At 39.2% G+C, this 6,263-nt stretch overlaps 1 long non-coding RNA gene across 1 annotated transcript; it reads right to left on the bottom strand.

Annotated features, from left to right (window-relative positions):
- Positions 1-251: 251 nt before the first annotated feature.
- LOC117796488 lies at positions 252-5,424 on the bottom strand. Its single transcript, XR_004621038.1, has 3 exons — positions 4,886-5,424; positions 3,762-3,916; positions 252-310 (listed from the first exon to the last, which is right to left on the bottom strand). It is a non-coding gene; the product is annotated as an uncharacterized LOC117796488 (long non-coding RNA).
- Positions 5,425-6,263: the final 839 nt, after the last annotated feature.

The raw sequence follows: 6,263 nt of genomic DNA on the forward strand, positions 1-6,263 counted from the left end.
TGGGGGCCGACAAAAGTGTTTGGGGTTCCCAGCAGTAGGCACACATTTTTCCTGAACTACCTCTAAACTACACTCATTTTTTTAGTGATAAGAGAGGTTGTGTCTAAAAATTGGGCTTGGTATTAATTTTTTTTAAAATATTTACTCTGGGGGCGCCTGGGTGGCTCAGTCGTTGGGCGTCTGCCTTCGGCTCAGGGTGTGATCCTGGAGTCCTGGGATCGAGCCCCACATCAGGTTCCTCTGCTGGGAGCCTGCTTCTTCCTCTCCCAATCCCCCTGCTTGTGCTCCCTCTCTCTCTGGCTGTCTCTCTCTGTCAAATAAATAAATAAAATCTTTAAAAAAAAATATTTACTCTGGGTGCCTGGGTGGCTCAGTCAGTTAAGCATCTGCCTTTAGCTCTGGTCATGATCCCAGGGTCCTGGGATTAAGAGCCCCGCATTGGGCTCCCTGCTCTGCAGGGAGTCTGCTTCTCTCTCTCTCTCCCTCTGCCCCTGCCTCATGCTCTCTCTCTCACTCACTCTCTGTCAAATAAGTAAATAAAATATTTTTAAAAATATTTACTCTGGGTAACATAATAATAAGTGGCTCTGCCACTTTTTTGGGGGGGGAGGGGCAGAGGAAGAGAGAGAGAGAGAATCTTAAGCTGGCTCCCCACCCAGCACAGGCCAGACATAGGGCTCAATCTCATGACCCTGAGATCATGACTTGGAGATCATGACCCTGCCATTTTTTAATAGTATATACTCTTAACGAGTCAACCTGTTTGACTTTGATTTTCTCATCTTTAAAGTGAGATACTACTTTCTACTTTGTGGAATGGTTGTAGGGACTAGAGGCTTGCTTGTACAGCTCTCACTACCATACTGATACTGATATTGATGGCTGATGTTATTATGTTTTGTTTGTGTGCTAGAAGCAGACTTAACTCAAATGGCCTACCCCATCTTCAGTGTGGCAGATAGGAACTACAGACAGAGTCAGAATTTCAACTCTGTTTTGATTAGCTACTTACGAAAAGTTCTTGAACTCAAAATAATTCATATTACAAAAAAGATACTTCATTAAATGAGAAAAACACATGACTTTCATAAACTTGAAAGGCTTTAAATTAGCATTTCCATTTTTTTCTTCTTCAAACAAAGGGTCCATTTCCGCATACCACTATAAGATATTTGCTACAGAACTCACTAAACTCTAGTGAAAGTTATTTGCTATAGACTGAATGTTTACATCTCCCCTTCATCCCCAGATTCATATGTTACATCCTAATCCCCAATATGATGGTATTAGGAAGTGAGACTTTTGGTAAGTGACTATGTCATGAGAATGAAGACTTCATGAATGGGTTTAATGCTCTTATAAAAGAGACCCCAGAGAACGCCCTCGTCCTTTCTGCCTGGCAAAATGACACAGCAGGAAAAACCAGGGTTTGAATCTAGAGAATAGAGGCACACCCTGGTGAAGGCTGGGGCTATTTATTTAAGATGGTTAAGTCTGCTAGTAGATTTGAAACCAGGACATCTGTCATCAAAGAAGAAAAACAGGCAGGAACAAGATGGGGTAGGTGGCAGATGGATTTTCCAAGCAGCTGGCAATCAGTACAGGTCTAGACAGGTAGGAAGTCAAGGTTGGGAAAGTCTGGTAGTAACACATTGGAACAAAAGCTTTCTTTTTCACAGAGGTTTGTTGTTGTTGGTTGGTTTTCTTGTTTTGTTTTGTTTTGTTTTGTTTTGTTTTGTTTTGGTTTGGTTTGATTTGATTTGGTGCCAAAGAACTTTCTTTGTGACTGTGGGATGTCCCACTGAAGAAACATAATGGCAACATAGTATAGTGGCCTCGGACACAAGACATCTAGGCTCAAACTGAAATTTTAACACTTAGTAGCTGTGTGACCTTGGGCAAATAATTCATTCCTGGAGTCTCCACTTACTTACTGTAAAATGAAGTGGCTGTATTAGATCCATAGTTCTTAACCATTTTTTAGTGGGGGGGGGATCATTCTCACCTCTTTGATCTGATGGAAAAGGATAATCTTCTACAAAAACGCACATCAATATCCCCTCAAACTTGGCACACTGTTTTATTGCATTGGAAACTGATTCCCTTCACAGAGAAAAAACTTACAAAAATTTTTCCATCTCTCACACTTATTTATTCACATACACGAAGTAATCGAAATAAATGCAGTATGCAAATACATAAAACCAAAATTTAAATTCTTCCCCAAAGCAAATTTAAATTACACGGCTGCCATCATGTGACTTGAGAAGAAATTTGAGAGTAGTCTTTGCATCACAATATGTTTACCATTTATGACATGCTATCAATTTTGACTCTTAATTTTGATAGCAACAAGTGAAAGTGAAAGAAAGCCCTGATTAATGAAGTAGGTTGTAGCGAATGGACAGGTTTATGTCAAGACGTACTGGGTTTTTCTCTAACTCTTCAAGCTGATAGTTGTATTATTGCCTCTGTCCTCAGGTCAATGAATACAGTCATTTTTGCAAAGTTTGCATCATCAATGATACATGTCAGTAAGAAAGTGGTTAAAACCCACATTTCAATTTTAAAATCAAATGAGCATAACTAACCTTTGGAGAAGTTCGGTAGTGTTTCCAGGTATCTGTACATTCTACCTTGTGAGAAACTGACTAGTTTCATCGCTCTTAAATGGAGCCAGGAGACTCTCCTCCAATATGGGAAAGGGACAACGTGCAGACAACAGTTTGTGTCTGTTTCCAATCCCTTCTCCCACAGTAGTAACTTGACCAAAAGAGCTTTTGGGATTCTGTGTGTGTGTGTGTGTGTGTGTGTGTGTGTGTGTGTGTGTTTTGGTTTCAAAATATCATCCTCAGGATCTCATGCCAAAAAAAGCCTTACCTTAATCACATGATCAAATATATCAAAGCCACAAATGACTTCTTTCCTATGGGATTATTTTAGGAGTGAATTCCAATGAATAACTTCATATTCTGCTTCCATTTCTTGATAAAAATTTCTTTAAATCCCCATGAGTCAAAAGGTCTGGAGACATTGACGACTTCTGCAGCAATAAGCAAAACCTTTCAGGACTGCTGGCAAGGGCTTTGATGCCTACGCAAGGTGATGTAGAAAGCTGTGACTCACGGTGATGTGTTGAGCTTCTTTCTTCATCAAAGCAGAAAAACCAGATGTGTTGCCAAACACTGCGCACACACCATAATTCCGAAATTTTGTTTGCAATCGTAGTTTTTACTTGAGGAAGTAACAACCGTTTCAGGTAGTTCAGGGTTTCTGAGGTTCCCAAAAAGGGCTCATAAAACGAAATCATTTAAAATTTTTTTCAACACATATTTGACAGATAAACAACAGAAAATGACTGGCACTTCTTTCCTGAAGAAGAGAATGATGTAATTGCAAATTCCTGCATATTCTGATTCAAAGTTAACAGACAAAATATTAGTAAATCCAGAGCGGAGTATGTAATTTTGCAAAGACACTGGTTCCTTATTATTCCTTTACTCCAAGCTATAATTTAACTTGACCATTTAAAAGCACAAGGCTTGTTTGTGGCTCCTTTTGCCTAGTAACGCAATTAGAGGCCTTTACACAGGAGTGTTGGGAGAAATGCAAGCTTTGAGGAAATTCCAGCCTTTCCAAATCAAGAGTCTTCTCAAAACAAAACAAAACAAAACAAAACAAAACAAAACCAACAACAAAAGCACCTCATGGTCTCATGTATTTTCAGAGTAGAGAGCATAAGTGTTTCTTCAGCTCTTTACCTGCTAGTTGCTATGAGCCAGAATCATGGTGCGTAGTGAGCAATCTGGCTTTCACATCCCATAACAACAGAGCAACGTGTATCAAACCAAAGGATGCCATGCTTAGAAGTACTTTTTTTCTTTCAATTCCAGCTAGATGTCATATACGCAGATACCTGTAAATGTAACGTCAGGAATAATTTTAATTTTTAATGATTATACTAGGAGAGTTTAAGAGTTATTGCTCCTTTCCTTCTATTTTTCAAATTTCCATAATGCTATTATATTAGTTTTAGAATATGAATTACATATTAAAATGAAACACTATTGGGAAAAGATGAGACTTGCAGATGTCAAGAAGATTATATGCCATTTCGATATGAAAGCAGATACTTACTTTCAGAATATAAATCATTATATTAACCATAACTAATTGGGCTAGCTGTTTTGTATATATTATCTCGTTTTATTTTCATAATAATGCTGTAAGACAAGTACTATTATTGCTCTCATTTTATAGATGAGGAGTTTGAAACACAGAAATGATAAGCAACTTGTCCAATATCACGCAGGTGGCGGCTGAGTTATAATTCGAACCCAGTTCTCTTTACCTCCCAGGACTGTGCTCTTAATCACTGCACAAATGTAAAGGAATTGGAGATGTAGGTGAGAAAGTAAGTATAAGTGGAGTAAGCAGAATTCTTAGCTGAAGGGTAAATACGGGATATCCATGTGAGGAGGGATTAATTTAAAGAGAAATGAATAGACGTATCTTTGGAGAAGGTACCATTTTACAAACAAATCCAGCTCTCTTGGCTGTAAATTTGTATTCCCAGAGTCTTCTCACCTGTGACTCAGGCTCCATAGTGGGCGTTTATGAGGAATAGAGTCCCAATTCACAATCCAGGTCCTTCAAATTTTCCATGAGAAGCTAATGAATCTCTTTCTTGTCAAACAAGCTCTTGGGGGGTTTGAGCCATATGAAACAATTTTTCTGAGACCTGATCACACCATCCCCTTCTCTAAATTCCTTCTTCTATTTACCCCTGTATCCTCTCAGCCCAGCACAGCATCTGGCAGTTAGCGGGCACCCAGTAAATGTTAGTTGACTGATAGAATAATGAATGAGGTTTTGAAAGACTCACCACATGGAGTTGGCGGACTCTAACACCCAGCAACTTGTTGAAATCCTGCTGCAAGAGAAATATTTACACATTATCAATTGGTTACTCCCCCATCTCCCATCCCATTAACAACATAGTTGACAATGGGCAAAACCATCTTGGAATTCCCGCATGGCAACCCTTTGTTTTGACAGCCCGTGCCTAGCTTGTGCGGCCCTTGGTGGTGCCGACTTGTGCACGTATTCCGGCCCCTTAGATCTCTGAGTCTTTTTGCAACCGTCTTATGCTGTCATTTCCTTATCTTTAGAGAGCATGTTTTTTCTGCCACCCTTGGCCATACTAGAATTTGTTCATTCGATTCCTGACTGCTTGAATGATATGGTGGAGTCCATTTGTGCTTTTTCCATTAATCCTTCCAAATGAAAGAGAAAGAGTGATATTTTCGTCTCAGTTGCAACCAATTCTTTCCCCCTCCCCCAGCTCCCAATAATATTATCAGCTTAGTAACAGATTAGCGATTTTGGTGACAGATGAGCAAAATATACTATGCACTTGATGTGTGGGTAGTCTACCTTCGATTTGAGTTATTCTCCAGTAATCCAGCTTTTGCTGGTTTCCAATCATATACTGGCTCAGCAAGGTGACTCCGCAGTTTTGCTTTGTTTTTTTTCTTTTTCCTGGGGAAACACCTGTTCTTTCTGCAAATGAAAAGCTATTGCTCTCACTACAGGAGTCCTAATGCCCTGGGAGGATTTCCTTCTGTGGCTTTGTTTGTTCCTCAAACAGGTTCCCCTATTGAGCTTTCTCGCCTCTATAGCTTTGGTGAAGGGAAACAAATTTTGCTGGCAACTTTTTTCAGTTCTCAATATATTAATGATATTAATATATCAATAATTAATTCTCAATAGCCCCGTTTTCTTACTAGTGTCTGTGTAAACTCTTGTCATCGGTGACAAAAAGACAGCCTTCAATACTGCCCTAAAAGACAGCATTTGCCTTGGGAATAAACGCCAATAATTCCTTTCTCTATATAAATATTTCTATAAAAATGCAAAAGCAATCTTGGCTGACAGAGAATGCAGTATTGAAGGGTAAAGTTCTCCTGATGAGCTCAACTGGAGTGTTTGAAAGCCAGGAACCCATGATCCAGTTCCCTGTTGGGAACCAATCTTACATTAAAACATGGCAGATATTATCTAAGAGAACTTTACTGCAGTGCAGCTGGGAACTCCCACTCTGAAATTTGTTGCAGTGTGCAGGGCCGTGTTTTGAACTTGAAAGTTTGCGGAATTCTTTATCCAAACTCATATTCTGATGAAATTTTGAAGTAAAATTTCTTTCATCCTAAATTAAATTGCGTATTCAAACTGCATAAAAAAAATTCTCTGTCATTTCGGTC

This window comes from Ailuropoda melanoleuca, chromosome 15 (assembly GCF_002007445.2).
Source record: "Ailuropoda melanoleuca isolate Jingjing chromosome 15, ASM200744v2, whole genome shotgun sequence".
Lineage (NCBI taxonomy): Eukaryota > Metazoa > Chordata > Mammalia > Carnivora > Ursidae > Ailuropoda > Ailuropoda melanoleuca.